Genomic DNA, 18,625 nt, shown 5'->3' with positions numbered 1-18,625 from the left:
GGAATATTATAATGCTCTCTGAATATTTAATAACAGGGTTGTTCTTGCAATATTCATTTATGTAACTGAGCCACTGTTTGTTTGAAATGTTGCTGCATGGAAGGCTAGTTGTTGCTGACAAATGCAGAAGAAAAGTGGGAGAGGGCTGAACCGCAGTATAGAGGGATACATACACACAGCCTGGGCTTCTTAGGGGATATTATATCTGTACAAAAAGTACACTCTGATTTCATCATTTATTTGAAAATATACCAGAAGTAAGACAAAAAGTCCGACCTAATTCATATTGACGTCCTGCCAGGTAAGTGTTTGGTTCTGTAGCGCTACTGCTGCGCTTATCTCAAAGTTCGATTCTTATGATAAAATCTAAATAATTTCCAGACTGAATCTAATGTTGCATTATAAACTGTCAGCACCACCTCACCTACTGAATTTTTTTTTTTAACTTTGCATGAATATGCCCCAGTACATATGCTCTGAAATGGTGGAAAAAACAATGTTTATATGTGCTTCTCAAAGTCAAGGAATGCTCCTCAACAAGTGCTGTTTCCAGGACATTACGTGATCAAATCAGGCCGAGGAACAGTTAAAATGTCAAAGATCATTAAAGCTCTTTATTCTGTGAAATTTCAAGGACGATTTGCCACCACTGTGAATGCCAAAGTCATATAACACCTAAAACTATACTTTTGGAAAGTTTTTAGTTCAAGAGTGTTCAAACATACTTCTCTCAACAAATACAACTATATATTTAATCCAAAAAAAGACATAAATTAAACAGCTTAATAGCTAATTTCCTTTAATATGCAAAGAAAACTATTAAAATCTCCTATCAACACTGGCCCATTTAATATTAAACATTTGTTAGATTTCTGTTAATGTGTTGAAGTAACAGTTCTCACATGCAAAAGTCCATTTATAGCCATCCCAAATGTCATCCACTCAACCATGCAACAAACCACTTAGTCACTGTAGCCTAAGATATCTGTCAAGGTATAAAATAGAAATTTAGCAGTACTCGAAATATCTTCACCTTCACTGACGAAGAAAAGCCACAAGCATCTTTTTTCTTGTTCTCCGTTTTTCAAATTTCATTTTTCTTGTTAAAACAAGAATAGTACTTTTCTTTGAGAACAAAAATCACATCCTTCTGACTGTTCTTTCATTACATAATGTGCTTTTTTTCAGATGGTTTTCCTTAAACACTACAACAACATCCAGTTATTCATTTGTTATTAAGATCTGAGATTTAGTTTCTTCCTGTCACGTGTGGTTGTGTTTAACCAAAACTACCGAAACAGACAGAATACAGAGAACAACACTTACACCACTCAGGATGCATATTAAAATTCAAATTCAAATTTTATTTATAAATCACTTTTCATGCAGAAAAATGCTCAAAGTGCTTTATTTGATTAAAAAAAAAAAAGTATATTTACTAAAAAGTAAAACAGAAGCTTTCACATACAGAGGTATATAACAGATGCACACACGTGCAAACACACACATAACACATGAACAATCAACCCCCTGCTTCACCTCTATATGCATGCACCCATATTGCATGTATATACAAACATGCATATATGCAAATGCATACATACATATGAAAACTGAAAACAAATCAGAACAGCAAGACTGACAATCCTTCCTCATCACAATACTGTTCAATGCCAGCTCTGTCTACCCTCAATCATGTGGCCCAAAACAAAGTACCACACTCTGCTCCTGGCTTCTGCTACTCATCTCTCTCCTGTTTCCTCCTCATCACGTGGGGATGCAAGTGGGGGAAGAGATTGCATCGTGGGGACTAATGTATTCATTCAACTGGAAGCACAAGTACACAGTGTATGACCACCATGCTGGATATTGTACTGGTGACAATGTCACATGCTGCAGCACCATGGCAGTCCAAATCCCAGTCCACTGACACAGAACTCCTAAGTGCAGCAGGCACCCAACGTAAGCAGATCAATGTAAGACTTTTCAGTCAAATTCCTTATAGAAGAAGGAATTGTGCAAAGTGCAACAAACACTGATGTAGAATGAGAAAACACACAGTTCAGGTGAATTTCAGGAGTATCGTACAGAGATTTTGGGGGTTTCTGTGGAGAACTAATTGGTAAGCACAGTCAAATACCTGCTCTTCTGAGATGTTCTCCTTCTTTCTGTCTTCTGAATAAATCTGGTAAACTCAAATAATCCTTTTGGACTTTTAAGCTGCTCACAATCCCCCCACCCACAAGAAAATAAAAAAGTACAGAAACAACTGCACAATAGTAACCCATAATAGAAGCGGTCAGACTTTATCATACAGGGCAGAAATTTCAGGCCATCAAATAAAATTTTAATTAAACAGGAAGCTGCACGCATGACCGGCTTGAAACTCACTAATCTGCTTCTCATTCCTGGACAGCAAAGAAATGAGGGTGTAATAATTTTCCTATGCTCATTGATCCAACAGACTGGCATTTAAGTGGTTTGACCTTATTCAAGCTGAAAAGCGTAAAAAAGCATCCCCCTTAGTTTGTTCTCTGATACGGGACGCTTCATAAACCAGCCAGCACTTGTAAAAAAGCACTAGACTGTGAATAACTGCTTGTGTTATATGAATATCACAAACTTATATTGGTCTGAATTTGCAATTGCGATTAATGTCCATTCATTTATCTTTTCTATTTCAAATAAGTTTTTAAATACTAAATGTATCCCTGCTTAATTATAAAAAGAAAAAAAAAACAACTTAAAGCACGGCATCATCAGACGTGACCTAGATGCTGTAGCTCCCATCTGTCAGGTTTGAGAAATAAAACTCAGCGTGAGAAAAACAATACAAATACAAGAGTTTTATTTATAACTACAGAAGAAAGGGTTAAACAAATTCTTTGTTTTGTCTTTCAAAGATGAAAATAAAATCCCGGTTAAATCTGTTGACCAGACATTGGCTCAGGGCTCTTCTCTGTTTAATACCACTGATGAAGTTTTAGCGGGGCATCCCTTTCTTCTCACAGACAAACCGAAGACTGAGAAATCCCCTTCATGTTTTCTTTTCATTCTTGCAGACACAAACCAATACTGCTGCAGGAGCTGATTGAAGTTTGTGAGGACACGGAGCTTTGATCAAATCAAACAAGAAGGTACTGAATCCCCATGTTTACGTCTACTCTAATAATGCAGAGCATGCAGGAAGAGGAGTCATCAGCATTGCATTTCCACAAACGAGATTGAAAAAGATAAAAAAATTCTTGAGGAGACTTATCGTAGCTTCTTCCTCGGTGAAGAGACGACTGTGATCAAATCAGCAACGATTAAATCATTGCAAATATGACGGTAGATAATATAGACAATAGTTATGAATGAATGTTGTTTCAACATGCTGTCTTGTTTATTTTTGTAATCAAACTTTTAAATCTTTTTTCCAATAATCAGTAATGTATAGACATGCATGTGCATGACCACACACACGTTTATATGTGCAAAACTGTAATATAGTCTAAAACAGACAAGTGAAAGATTTCAATCACACAACAGATCAAAAGATCAGCATGCACAAAGCCGGCTCAGGCTTTATGAGTCCAGTAACGCTGCAATGTCATCCTGGGGAAGGATTTGGGACACACAGGACAAGAGAACAAAGTCAGTCAAATGTAACTGCAATGGTCAAGCAGGCTACACACAAGCTCTATTTCTGCTTCAAGCCTGTCGACTCCAGAGGTTACGGTCTCACCTGCTGCACATGAAGCCCCTGAAGTGACTCATCAGGGAAGAGAGAATGACAGACAACTTCACCTGCTGGAGGTCACACCAGACACGCTGCTGCAGCCGAGTTTCAGACAGTAAGGGGATTTTTCTTTATTCCTCCTAAACCGAGCTGGATGTTTATTTTCAGACAAATTCCATAATCGCACCATTGACAAAGGTGAGATTATAAGAGCCGCAGTAAATTCTGTGGTTTCTTTGTTGTTGTTTTTTTTGTTTTTTTTTAATGCACTTCAATTAAATCTTTTTGGGTAAAACAATTCAATACTTCATCCTTCAAGTCATCATATTTATGTTGTACATCTAGAGAGGATGTGCAGAATACTACGTGACGTGTGCCTGCTTAGAACTGGCATATGACCAAATTTGCAAATATGCCTCTCAGGCTATATTAAAGATGACCAAACATGAGAAGCAGCTGGTACCTGTAGCCACAAGGTTAAAAGCAGGAGCCAATCGTGGATGTCAGCATGATTTGCAACCTGATGTGTAGTTTTTTTTTTTTTGTTTTGTTTTGTTTTTTTTGAAAGAATGAAGCTGTGACAAGCTGTAAAGTCCAAGCAGTCATCAAATTGCACCAAAGCAAATAATGCCATTAATCCAAAAGTAGAGACGGAATGCTCAGTGAAGAGCTGCGTATCTTTCCTTGGTCTCACTTAGCTACTCCTCTTCATCATCACAGAGTCACGTTGTGACAGCTTGTCATCAGAATTTTCCTTCTCCACAGTCACACTCTAGGGTGTAAAGTAAACATTTATTTAGTTGTAAACTAAATCGTGATTTACAGAATAAACCCCGAGGAACAAAAGAAACCCAGCAAGAGGAGCCTGTGTGCTTCCGAAGACATGGATCTCCTGGTTAACTTAGAGCACAATGACCTTAAATATCCAACTTTATACAACAGTATATGACTTGACATCTACTTTACCAAATACACTCATATAAACACAGAGCTTGATGCCACACACATGCACAAAGCGTTTCAATGAAATGAATCCATCTGAATAATACAGACATCACAGCCGGAGGAGATCCAGATCAAGGTTAACATCTTCAGCATCTGTCTGTCTGTCTGTCTGCCTTACCAGGGAAGTATCTGTGCCCTCTTCCAACTCCAAATATCTCCACACAGATCTCGCCACCGCTTGTCTCTCGGCTCTGTCTCGACCCTCGTCGTGTTGTCCTGCCTCTTCTGTCCCACTCCACGTCCGCGCGCCTTCCCTCCCAGCTGTGTAACTGTCATGTGTTTCCCACTAAATTATCCACGTAATCTTCTCAGAAGTGAGATGTGAGAAGTGTTCGGGGTCCGCCTACCGCACGCACAGTCGGCGACTCAGATAAAAAAAAAAAAAAAAAAAAAAATGTGTGAGCTGTGTCTGCTGAGAGCGCGCGGCATGCGCGAGAGCCCTGTATGTGTGGCACGGGCCTGTGTCACGGTTTAAACCTGTACAGTCGCTGGTTTGATGACAACAGCCAGTCAGAAAGCTGCGTGATGGAAATGTGAGTGTCTTTCCACGCGAGGCTGAAGCCTGGTTACATTTAATGTCACTCATTCAGTTCGTGACGTGCTTGAGCGCGCGCAGACACGGAGAGGCAGTGACTGAGCGCGAGGGCACAACGTGTACCCTGCACGTTTTTGGTTTTTTTGGGGGGTTTTTTTAGTCCTTTCGATGGTTTTCCCTTTAACTGCGCGCAATAACAGAACTTTTCTTTTTTTTTTTTTTTAATTATTATTTATTAAAAGCTATCCAATTGCAGTGTCTTCTTTTGACACGCAATCCGAAACGTAAACGTGAAGACAGTGCCGTGCGCCGCGCACTGCTGCTTACGCACGCAGGACGGCCGACGCACGCTCCATTTCTAGGTCAGCAGCAGCAGCAGCGCGTTTTGATGTCACACCGCTCCACGGGATCGTGTTTTTTTTTTTTGCCTCTCCTCCAGCTCATGTTCACTGAGGAGCACACCTTCAGGAAAATTAGACCAGGTTCCTTCCTGCGTGTTCGTGGAGGAATATAAAGTTAAAGACACAAACCCATCTTTTCATGAAATACTAAAACTGGATAAATGCTCTCTTTTATACATGATTAATAATGATTGATACGTTATAGCCGCATAATTGGATGCTTTCTGTGTCATACAGTGGCGGATTTAAGAGATTTGGGGCCCCGGGCAAAGGCAGGCAGGGGGCCCGATGGTAAATATTGCACTTTCTACTCCACTACTGTATATTATTTGCGTTGCTAACAAACAGCCAGTGTAAACGTCTCTTTGCTGACGGAGAGGACCGTGTATAATGACAGAGAAGGGTCGCTTCACTCGATGGTACGAACTGATAGTTTATTGTGACGAGTCATTCTTGAAGTTACAGATCAACTCACTGACCGCATCACACACACAGATCACATCAGGTATTAGTCCGCGGCCCTATATACCAGAAAGGGGGGCCCCCGAGACACGTAATATAATAATGCTGACAGTTTAGTGAATGGATTTTAATCAAAAAAGATATTTTTTGTTAGTAATAAGTGGGTAATAAATAACCATAAGTGTGTGATAAGTTTTATGGGGCCCTAAAAAAAACTGGGGGGCCTAGGCAACCACCTAATTTTGCCTAATGGTAAGTCTGCCCCTGTCATCGATGCATTCTGTCACCTCAGCATCGCTCACCTTTGACTTTGCTGTTCCAGAGAACTTAAGTTTGTGGAAAACATCCATCCATCCATCCATCCATCCATCTTCTGCCGCTTATCCGGGGTCGGGTCGCAGGGGCAGCAGCCTAAGCAGGGAAGCCCAGACTTCCCTCTCCCCAGCCACATTTGCCAACTCTGCGGGGGGGATCCCGAGGCGTTCCCAGGCCAGCCGAGAGATGTAATCCCTCCAGCGTGTCCTGGGTCTTCCCCAGGGTCTCCTCCCCGAGGGATGTGCCTGGAACACCTCACCAGGGAGGCATCCAGGAGGCATCCTGACCAGATGCCCGAGCCACCTCAACTGGTTCCTCTCGATGCGAAGGAGCAGCGGCTCTACTCTGAGCCCCTCCCGGATGACTGAGCTCCTCACCCTATCTCTAAGGGAGAGCCCGGCCACCCTGCGGAGGAAACTCATTTCAGCCGCCTGTATACGAGATCTCGTTCTTTCGGTCACGACCCACAGCTCATGACCATAGGTGAGGGTAGGAACGTAGATCGACTGGTAAATCGAGAGCTTCACCTTCTGGCTCAGCTCCTTCTTCACCACGACAGACCGGCGCAGAGTCCGCATTACTGCAGACGCCGCACCGATCCGTCTGTCGATCTCACGCTCCATCCTTCCCTCACTCGTGAACAAGACCCCGAGATATTTAAACTCCTCCACTTGAGGCAGGACCTGACCCCCGACCTGGAGAGGGCAATCCACCCTATTCCGGCTGAGGACCATGGTCTCAGATTTTGAGGTGCAGATTCTCATCCCAGCCGCTTCACACTCGGCCGCGAATCCCTCAAGCGAGAGCTGGAGATCACGACCAGATGAAGCCAACAGGACCACGTCATCCGCAAAAAGCAGGGACCCAATCCTGAGGCCACCAAGTCGGATCCCCTCAACACCTCGGCTGCGCCTAGAAATTCTGTCCATATAAGTTATGAACAGAATCGGTGATAAAGGGCAGCCTTGGCGGAGTCCAACCCTCACCGGAAACGGATCCGATTTACTACCGGCAATGCGGACCAAGCTCTGACACCTGTCATACAGGGACCGGACAGCTCGTACAAGGGGGTCCGGTGCCCCATACTCCCGGAGTACCCCCCACAGGAGCCCCCGGGGGACACGGTCGAATGCCTTCTCCAGGTCCACAAAGCACATGTAGACTGGTTTTCCACGTTTGTGGAAAACAGAAGAAATTTAACTCCTGGGACGTATAGACTCAGCATCTGCTCTGAGGTTGACCCAGTGGGGAATGGCTACCCATAGAGGAGAGGGCCAGAGATGCTGAGAAAGTGGCTTGTGCATCCCGCAGGTCACTGAAGGAGCTCAACAGATGTATGCTATAGTTCAAAGAGTGAGTCTCAAGTACATGTGAAGGCATGAAGGCAATGCACTTTTATCTGAGATTTAACTCCCGAGCTCTGTCCTCTGCTGAGTCCTGTTCTCACATCACATGTTAGTGTGCAAATTTAAGCGCCGTCAACTAATGAGGAGGAAATGGTGAAGGCAGAGAACAGCTGGTTTGTGCCTCAGGAGGGAAAGCGTCTTTATTCAGATATAGACTCTCCTGTTCTTTCCTCAATTTAAAGCCGTGAGACCCACCTCACCTCAACTATCTGTCAGCTCAAAAGGTTCTTTTTTCTTTTTTAGAGGACTCTGGAAGTCAAGATCAATGCACAGCACAGGGTCTCCATAGAAACTGGGTGTAGCAGGGGTCTTTGTAACCAAGTAAGACATGAACTGAGCAGAGACATTAACTAAATGAACCCAGAGGACTTAATGCATTTCTGTTTGATCATGACCGCCCTGAATTTACAAAATACAGGACAAAATACAGATGTGATCAGTCACATTTAAGAATGATTTAAGAGGCTAAAAGAAATGTCCAATGTCGTTGGGGGGCTAAATTGCCTATGGGCAATTTAGAGTAACCAATTATCCAAACATGCATGTCTTTGGACGGTAGGAGGAAGCCGGCACTGTCCAAGCCTCGCCCTGAGGATTGAACCAGGGACCATCTTGCTATGAGTGCAGTGCTAACCACTATGCCACCGTGCAGCCCTCACACAAGATTTGTTAGGAGTTTTATAATGAACATGGGCTAAAAATGTAGATTTTCATTCTTAATTTTAGAGAATTTACATCTAAATTGGACAACAGCTCTTAAATATGTAGAATACATTTAAATGGACAAAAAACATAAACACAAATAAAATGTTGAGAATTTCTGATTTCACCAAAGAATGCTTTCAGAATTGCAGCATTTTAGATTAGCCGATAGTTTTATTATTCCAGTTCCTTCAAACATTCCTGGCTCATTGCATGTTCTGGGTTATTGTCAACTCATTTGAACAGTGAAGCTTTGCCCAGTCATCTGGCCGACTTTAAGGCATATGTGCTTCTATCTGCTGACGCGTTGTTTTTTGAAGCTGTGCAAGCCGAAGCCTCCACAGGTGATGGTTGAATGCATCACGAGTCTTTCCAAGCTGACAGTGCTGATAAGAGTCACAACTGTCTAAAGGATTTACATCAGTGCTTTCCACCCCTCTTTAATTGCTCATGTCAAGTAATTTTTACAAGGTTAGGTGTTGCTGACAGATCTTTTTTTTTTCTTTTTTTGTTTGGAAAATTAAGCAAGGATTGGCTGCGTCTGCTGAAGGGAAGCAACTGGCCAGCATTCATTCATGTGAGACTATTGCAGTGTTTCTCAAATCCAGTCCTCAAGCCCCCTCCAAACTTCCTTATCAAGTTCTTTGCAGCCTGTTAACAAGCCCTTTATTTCATTCAGGTGTGTTAAAGTAGGGTTGCCTATAAAACATACAGGGCAGGGGGTCCTGGGGGGACCGGAATTGAGAAACACTGGACTACTGTCAGACTGAGCTTGGGGTTGGTGGACACAAACGCAGGTCAGTGTATAGAAGAAGTTTTTAACTGATCTCAGACAGGTAGCGAGGAAGACGACATAAAGAGAATCAGGGTGAAAGCCTGGTACAGGAAAGACAAGACTACACAAGGAAGGAGACAAAACATAGAGATTAAATACAGGGAAACAAAGGTAAAGCACATGGGGATGATGAGGGGAACATTTAATCAGCGATGACATGTTTAGCCGCATGTCATCCTTCAACCGCTGGTTGTCTAGGTGGTGTCCCGATAACAACGTGGGTTTTATAGATAATTGGAGCGCTTTTTGGGGAAAGCCTGGTCTTATTAGGAGAGATGGCATCCATCCCATGTTGGATGGAGCCGCTCTCTCATCTAGCAATATGGACTCTTTTATTAGTCAACTAAATTGACAACTCAGGGCTGGGACCAGGAGGCAGAATTGTAGTCCTACACACTTTTCTGCAGCTTCCCACCTGCCGCCGCCCACCCAAAACCCCATTCCGACCTTATACAACTTCCCAGCAGTAAGAATTAAACAACACAAAAACACTTCTGGGGTTAATCGTGAAAACCTAAAAAAAAATAAAAACAATGGATCTAATAAAATCTGAAAATAAGACAATAAAGTGTGGCCTACTGAATATTAGATCCCTCCCAAATAAGTCTTTATTAGTCAATGACTTGATAGGTGATCACCACATTGATTTATTCTGTCTTACGGAAACCTGGTTACAGCAAGAGGATTATGTTAGTATTAATGAAGCTACGCCAGCTAACTATTTAAACTTTCACATTCCTAGAACTACAGGCAGAGGAGGGGTTGCAGCTATTTTTAAGTCAGAATTTTTAATTAATCCTAAACACAAAACTAACTATAAATCCTTTGAATTCCTGACATTAAATTTATCTCATCCAAAATGGAATTCAGAGAAACCGCTCCTTTTAGCATTAGTGTATCGCCCACCTGGACCTTACTCCGAGTTTCTGACCGAATTCTCTGATCTCTTGTCTGAGTTAGTGCTGACTACTGATAAGGTCATTGTACTAGGTGATTTTAATATTCATGTTGACGTTGAAAATGATAGTTTAAACATTTCCTTTAGCTCTATTCTAAACTCAATTGGGTTTTCACATAATGTCAATGGAGCCACTCACTGTCATGGTCACACTCTTGATCTTGTTCTAACATATGGTATTGAGACTGATAAGCTCAAAGTATTTCCTCAAAACCCTGTCTTGTCCGATCACTTCTTATTAACCTTTGAATTCACTTTATTTGATTACTCACTGACCAAAAATAAATTCTACTATAGTAGATGTTTATCAGACAATAATATTACAAAATTTAAACAATCAATTGAATCAATTTTTTCACATCTACCATGTGTTAGCATGACTGAGAGTCCCCCTTTAAGCCTTACTCCTGCTCAGATTGATCAACATGCTGATACTATAACAGCTTCAATGCGTACAACCTTGGATAATGTTGCTCCCCTAAAGAAGAAGAAATTAGGTAAGATTATGAAGGCTCCCTGGTTTAATTCCCAGCTTCGAGCTCTAAAACAGGCATCAAGGCGTTTGGAAAACAGATGGCGTTCATCAGGACTAGAGGAGTCTCACTTAACCTGGAAAGAAAGTTTAATCGTATACAAAAAAGCCTTACGTACGGCAAGAACAGCTTATTATTCATCATTGATAGAGGAAAACAAAAACAACCCTCGGTTTCTTTTCAGCACTGTAGCTAGGCTTACTAGGAGCCGGAGCGCTGTGGAGCCATGTATTCCTTTCTCACTTAGCTGTGATGATTTCATGTATTTTTTCAGGAATAAAATTGACACTATTAGAGATCAATTCACAATACTCTTCCTTCTACCTATAATGTTGAGCCTGTTGTGGTCTCTGAAGCATCCTTAGAACCAGGATCTGACTTGTGTCTAAATAGTTTCTGTCCTGTCCAACCCTCTGAATTAACTAAAATAATAGCTTCATCTAAACCATCCACCTGTATCTTAGACCCTCTCCCAACGAGCCTCTTTAAGGACATTTTCCCTTTAATTAATACATCACTACTAAATCTTATCAATATGTCTTTAGTGACAGGATATGTACCACAATCATTTAAAACTGCTGTAATCAAGCCTTTACTTAAAAAGCAATCTCTGGATCCAGAGGTGATAGCAAAGTATAGACCTATATCTAACCTCCCGTTTATGTCCAAAATTCTGGAGAAAATAGTTTCCGCTCAGCTACATGCCCACCTCAGCAGAAATAATTTATGTGAGGAGTTTCAGTCAGGATTTAGAGCTCATCATAGCACTGAGACAGCATTGGTGAAAGTTACTAATGACCTTCTTATGGCCTCAGACAAAGGACTTGTGTCCGTACTTATCTTGCTTGATCTTAGTGCTGCATTTGATACAGTCGATCATAACATTCTGTTACAAAGACTAGAACAGGTGATTGGAATTACAGGTACAGCGTTAAGCTGGTTTAAATCATATTTATCTGATAGACTTCAGTTCGTTCATGTAAATGACAAGTCCTCTTCCCAAACTACAGTAAGTCATGGAGTTCCTCAAGGTTCTGTACTTGGACCAATGCTCTTCACGCTATATATGCTCCCTTTAGGCAAAATTATTAGACAGCATGGAATAAACTTTCATTGTTATGCAGATGATACTCAACTATACTTATCCTTTAAACCAGATTAAACAAATCAGCCCAATAGGCTACAAAATTGTCTCATAGACATAAAGACTTGGATGTCTAGAAATTTTCTCCCCTTAAACTCAGATAAGACTGAAGTAATTCTCGTTGGATCTGAAAAACTCAGAGCTAAATTTTCCGGTTTTGTAATGAACCTGGATGGCATTACTTTAGCTTCCAGTGCTACAATGAGAAACCTTGGAGTAATATTTGACCCGGACCTGTCCTTTGGCCCACATATTAAGCAGGTTACTAAAACAGCCTTCTTTCATTTACGTAATATAGCCAAAATTAGGGATATTCTGTCTCAGAGTGATGCAGAAAAACTGGTTCACGCTTTTGTTACTTCGAGACTAGATTACTGTAACTCTCTATTACTGGGCTGTCCTAAATATGCCCTGAAAAGCCTTCAGCTGATCCAGAATTCTGCAGCCAGAGTCCTGACCAGAACCAGCAGGAAAGATCATATTTCTCCAGTTTTAGCCTCTCTTAATTGGCTGCCTGTTGAATCTAGAATAGAATTTAAAATCCTTCTCCTTACATATAAAGCCCTCCACAACCAGGCACCACTATATATCAAAGACCTCATTGTTCCTTATATACCAAGTAGAGTACTTCGTTCGCAGACTGCAGGCTTACTTGTGGTTCCTAGAGTCTCAAAGAGCCGAGCAGGAGGCAGAGCCTTTGGTTATCAGGCCCCTCTCTTATGGAATAAGCTCCCAGTTAGTGTTAGGGAAGCAGACACCCTCCCCACCTTTAAGACTAGGCTGAAGACTTATCTTTTTGATAAGTCCTATAGCTAGGGATGGTTAGCATCCCTTAGTTATGCTGCTATAGGTTTAGACTGCTGAGGGACATTTCCTGATACACTGAGCTTCTTTCTTTTTCTCTTTATCTCTTTCTTTTACCCCCCATAACAGTGTTGCATCATTAACATGTATGTCTCCTGTCTCAGCAGGTCTCCCTGGCCGGGAGTAGCAGTTCCTGTTGTCTGTTGTCTTTCTGTCCTCTTCCCCCCACACAGCAGAGGCAGATGGCTGCCTGTCCTGAGCCGGGTTCTGCCGGAGGTTTCCTTCCTGTTAAAAGGGAGTTTTTTCCTTCCCACTGTTGCCAGTGTGCTTGCTCAGGATGGGAGATTGAGTTGGACTCAACTCAATCTGTTGGTTTCCTTATATAGGTTATTATGAATTGGTCTTCATTATGTTTTCCCCTCTGTCTGTAAAGCGTCTTGAGATAGCATTGCCGTGATTTGACGCTATATAAATAAAATAAAATTGAATTGAATTGAATTGAACACAGGTGATCACCATAATGGCAGGGGCAGGAGAATCCTGGTGATCAGTAAGCAGGTGAGGCTGAGCCAACCAGAGGAAGAGCAAACATGACTATCTGTGGTGATATTTTTCACCACGATGAGTTCTAAAATAGGCATAAATGAGGCAGCAAAAAAAAAACTATGATAGTTTCATAACTCCTAGCATGATTTTAGAGCAATACTAGAAGTTTCTTTTATGTCATTTTATACACAAATAAGACAAAGCAGAATGAAACATTTGGACGTTTTTAGGTAAACATGTTGTGTGAGTCATGATGTGGTTTCATTTGGTGCCTTAGTTTCTGGTTTCCTGTTTTATTTTGTAGTTTTTCCTGTTCAGTTCTCTTGGTTCTTGTTTAGCTTCGTGGATTTTCTGTTGTAGTTCACCTGGGTTCATTTACTAGATTTGTTTCACCTGTTTCTTGTTTGGTTTTCCAGTGTATTTATACCCCTCTGTTTCAGTTTGTGGTTGTTGGTTCATTTTGTTAGTTCTGCCCTTATCTTGTTCTGGAATAAATCTATCTTCGACCTGCATCCTGTTTTCCCTCATCTCTGCATTTGGGTCCACACCACATCTCCAATGCCACTGTGACAGTGTGTTTGGGGGTTTCTGCTTCATTTGACTTTTTTTGTTTGTTTGTTTTACTTTTTACGTATTGTGAATATAAAAAGCAGCCTATAATCCATGATGGCATCCTCTAAAACAGGGATCCCCAATCCTGGTCCTCGAGGACAGGTGTCCTGCAGGTTTTCCAAGTGTTCCTTCTGGAACACGCCTGACTCAGACAAGCTTTGCACGTGTCTGCTAAATACACTGATTTGAATCAGGTGTGTTTCAGCAGGGAAAACCTGCAGGACACTGGTCCTCGAGGACCAGGATTGGGGATCCCTGCTCTAAAATACCAGTCTGACATGCTTCAGGAGGGAATAGGCTACAACTATAAGGTGCATTTTAGGAGGTTGGTGGACAGGTAGCTGGTGAAGTTTCAGGCACAGCTTTTTGCTCTGCACTTCCAACCGTGGTTGTTTCAGACCAAACTAGATTTGTTTGTTTCTTTGTTAGTTTTAGTCAAACCAGCTGATCCAAAGCCATTTTCCGTTGGATTATTTTTCATTTCTATCAGTCAACAAGTTTAAAAGTTTTCAACCTTGCAGACATCTTTAGTGTCGCAACCATTTTGCCACAAAAACAATTTGTTGGTTTAAAGCAGCAGAAAAGAACAGAGTCGTCTACGAACACACATCAACACTGCGCACACACACACTTTACTCTACTATGTGCAGTCCGTCCACAAAGTGCTGGAACCGTCTGAACTCTTTGAATGGATTTAGAAAACAATGAACACCTTTGACTTCAGGGAGGTCGGGCAGGTTTGGAACAATGCGCCAGCTTAACTGCAGTAAATACATAAGGGGATTTAGATTTTTCAAAAGCAGTCTTACACACACACACAGTCAAATGAAAATATTTTCCATGGAGCTTCTCTTCCAAGTCTGGAGCTTGATTTGGGTCCTCCTGTCCATCCTCCGCAGGCCCACGGCCCCCACAGTGTGCATAATTAGGAGAAAGAGAAAGAAAAGATCTTGTCACAGGCCACTAAACACATTCAGCTGATTTTACTGAACACTGTTGGGAGATGCTACACTCAGAGTCAATTAAGGTCAATCTGCTTGTGCATTCATCATGAGGGTGGAAAGATGGCAGTCACCGTGTGATTATAACAGCGGTGTGTCCACCCATGGATGAGCAGTGAATGGCAAAGCTGGGGAAATGATGTGGTTATGTAATTGCCTGAGAACTGGTTTCAGTGTGATAATTCTTCATGCTGGACTAAAAGCAGTGAGGTGGAGGTTTATTAAGTGTGACCGCACCTTATATTCATGCTAAGTGAACATCAGTACTGATTTCACTAAACGTGGTGCTAGGAGGTGACAGGCATGAGTCACTTTATAGGTGTAAAAAAAAAAAAAAAAACATCTTCACACAGGGTTTATCTGAATGTTTAAACAGGATTCATAAATTACTCTGATTTATCAGAGCGAGCTTCACTTTGAAAATGTTTTTCTTCTGTCTGCAATGAACCCATTTTTGAAAGGAGGAAACTGCAGCTTATTTGCAAATGTTCATACAGAATTACTGAGCTGCATTAAGCAGTTTCATTTACCTGAAACAATTACTTAAAAAACAGAAGATAAAAAGAAACAAAGCGTTTTCTGTTGCTGCCCCTAAAATATGGAAGAATTTGGCTGTAAGTTTCAGACTGGCGCCTTTATTGTCCACTTAATATCCACTTTTAATTTTATTTTATTTTAATCATTGGTTTTTAGTCCAGTATGAAACATTCATTTTATTTATGTTTTCCTAATCGTATTATTGTACATTTGCCTTATGTATTTTTACAATATGATCAACTGTATAATTTTACTCACTATTTTTTTTTATTATTCTTATATTCATTTTATGTTTTTATTACACTTTACTGTTGATAAACAGCTATTTGTTTTGGCTGTGGAAATGCGTTTTTAATTAAGAGTATGGTAAAGCCATATTTTTTCATATCTTCACACACACACACACACACACACACACACACACACGAAGAACATAGCAAATATCCAGCAACTGTAAATGTTACGTAACGACACTGTACGTTTGAACAATCAAAGCCTTACAGAAGCTTTTATCGAGAGGAGACATCTGTCACACCAGCGGACTGCTGTTTATTTATTCTGTCCAGACTTCAATCATCTCAGAAAGTTTTTACAGAACAAGTTCACAAAATGTCCCCCTCGCCTACAAACACAAACACATACTTGGGCCACCTGCCCATTCTCCTCTCTACCATCAAAGAGCCTCTTCTGTACTATATACACACACATGTACACACACATTTAAGTATGCAGCATTAAGAGACATCCTCAACATGATTCCCCTCCACAGGAGGAATTCCCTGAAGGAGAGGCCTGGCTGTTTCAGGGAGGAGCTGAAACATGGAGCCTCAAACTGAGAAGAAGGTAACTGAGAGGGTGTCGGTAACAAAAATAAAAAAATTTTTTTTTTTTAAAGTCAATAAATGAATCTGCTTTCAAAGTTTTATGTTCACTGTGGTTACAGTGAAGCTTGTTTTAAATAAGTTAAATAATTTCTTACAGACCCTAGATTCTTTTCTGGCCATCACATAACCAAGTTTTAAAGTCAAACTTTAGTCCAAAAGTAAGTTTTTAAAAACAAATAAAGTCACATTTTATTTTTATAGAACCTGTCAAGATAAAGATCACAATGGGCTTCAAGAGGAAATACAAGAGAAAAGATTATGTCAAACACTCAAACCAAAATAAGTAGAAGTTGTCTTTAAAGAGCTTTAAAACATGAGTTGCTGTTTTTTTCGCTGCTTTTTCAAAGAGGTCACTGAGTTCACAGATCTCAGGCTTCAGAGGAAGGTCGACCCAGAGAGCAGAACTGTTGTAGAGCCTCTGTCACTTTTAGTCTTTAACTGAGCGGTACACAATCCGCAAACCATGATCACGTGACCTCAGAGACCTTCTGGTGGATGTGTCAGTGTAGAAATTCCCTGATGACAACGAGACTGAAAGGTTGTGTGTCTGAGATGGAGGTCAGCAGCACTGGTGCACCACAAGGAACTGTACTCTCGCCATTCCTCTTCACACTGTACCTCTCAGACTTCCAGTACAACTCTGAGTCCTGTCATCTGCAGAAATACTCTGATGACTCTGCAGTTGTGGGGCGTATCAGGGATGGACAAGAAGCAGAGTACAGAGAACTGGTCAGTCAGTTTGTTAAATGGTGCGGTGACAATCATCTTATATTAAATACCAGCAAAACAAAAGGGATGATTGTTGACTTCAGGAGGAACAAGAATAAACAAAGCACTCTTTCCATCCTGGGAGAGGAGGTGGAGGTGGTGGAGGAATACAAGTATCTTGGAGTTCAGCTGGACAACAAACTGGACTGGAAATGCAACACTGACTACATCTACAAGAAAGGTCAGAGCAGACTGTACTTCTTAAGGAAGCTGAGATGGTTTAACGTCTGCACCAAGATGTTGCATATCTTCTATAAGTCTGTTGTGGAGAGTGCAGTCAGCTTTGCAGCATCTGCTGGGGTAGTAGCATCAGAACCAGAGACTTGAAGAGAATCAACAAACTGATCCAGAAAGCTGCTTCTGTGCTTGGAGTAACTCTGGAGCCGCTGGAGCTGATTGTCCAAAGAAGAATGCTGCAGAAGCTGATGAAGATGATGGAGGATTCTTCACACCCTCTCCTCAACACAGTGATGAAACAACAAAGTGTGTTCAGTGAGAGGCTTCTTCAGGTCCGATGCAAGACTGAAAGATACAGAAGATCATTCCTGCCAGCAGCCATCAGCCTCTGGAACAAGACCTCCTCAAATTAATTTATTATTATATACTACAATATTGACTTTCCCTTTGGGGATTAATAAATTATTTTTACATTTCATTCATTTCATATAAACTGGTGCTTGAATATGTAATGCTCTATGTGTTTGAATAAAAAGCTTACAATAAACTCTGAAGCAGACGGAGAGTTGAATTGACAACAGGATGACACTTGGTGGATTTGGTTCTTAACATTGCAACAACATTGTCTTGTTCAATTCGTAGATGCCCCAAGGAAACAACGAATTGCAGACATGTAGACGTGATGAAATAAAAGCACGCAGGATCTTTCCCAACTCAGGCCGACTGTCACTCTGCTTGGCAAAAACTTTTTTTTAAATTACAAAAGCTGTCATGATTTTTCCCAGTCCCTGAAGGCACCATCCTGTGCTGATGAGCTGATGATCTCCACCTGGGCCTCCTTCTATTTAAGCAGCGGGCTCAGGATTGTTGTTGCCAGATCGTCAGATTGTCTCTGCTCGCGTCCAGCCTTCTGAGAACACGAGATTACCCTGGTATTCCTGCCCTGTTTCCCCTTCTCCTGAGAACCTGCCCGCCCAGAGTTTTTCCTCTTGCCTCTTCCCCTCGCATGACTTCTTGGTGTATGGACCTTGGACTGGAATTTGGATTTTGGATTCTGGACAAACCCCCAATTGCCTCAGGTGAGAGGAACTCCCTTTTCTTCCTTCTTGGGCATCTTCCCCTGAAGTTGGATTCACCCTGTGTGCCATCCTGCACTAACCCTCCTGTCATCCCCAGCAAGACAGTCGGGGTCCTCAAGGAGGACTTCAAGCCATCCTTGCCATAGCCTCCTGCTTCCTTGTCCCCCCCCCCCGTAATTGTCAATAAAACCTGTAACCAG

At 41.6% G+C, this 18,625-nt stretch overlaps 1 protein-coding gene across 1 annotated transcript in view; it reads right to left on the bottom strand.

Moving 5' to 3' along the window:
- LOC306757733 (sodium-coupled neutral amino acid transporter 3-like) overlaps positions 1-4,986 on the bottom strand; it is a gene marked incomplete at its 3' end in the record, with an annotated part of 41,968 nt that extends 36,982 nt beyond the window's left edge. Inside the window, exon 1 of the mRNA XM_079242859.1 lies at positions 4,845-4,986. The remainder of the gene's footprint in view (positions 1-4,844) is intronic.
- Positions 4,987-18,625: the final 13,639 nt, after the last annotated feature.

The sequence above is a fragment of the Telmatherina bonti genome (genome assembly GCF_933228915.1).
Source record: "Telmatherina bonti genome assembly, chromosome: 6".
In the NCBI taxonomy this organism is placed as follows: Eukaryota; Metazoa; Chordata; class Actinopteri; order Atheriniformes; family Telmatherinidae; genus Telmatherina; species Telmatherina bonti.
The sequence above is the reverse complement of the archived record's forward strand: the minus strand, read 5'-3'. Positions and strand labels throughout refer to the sequence as shown.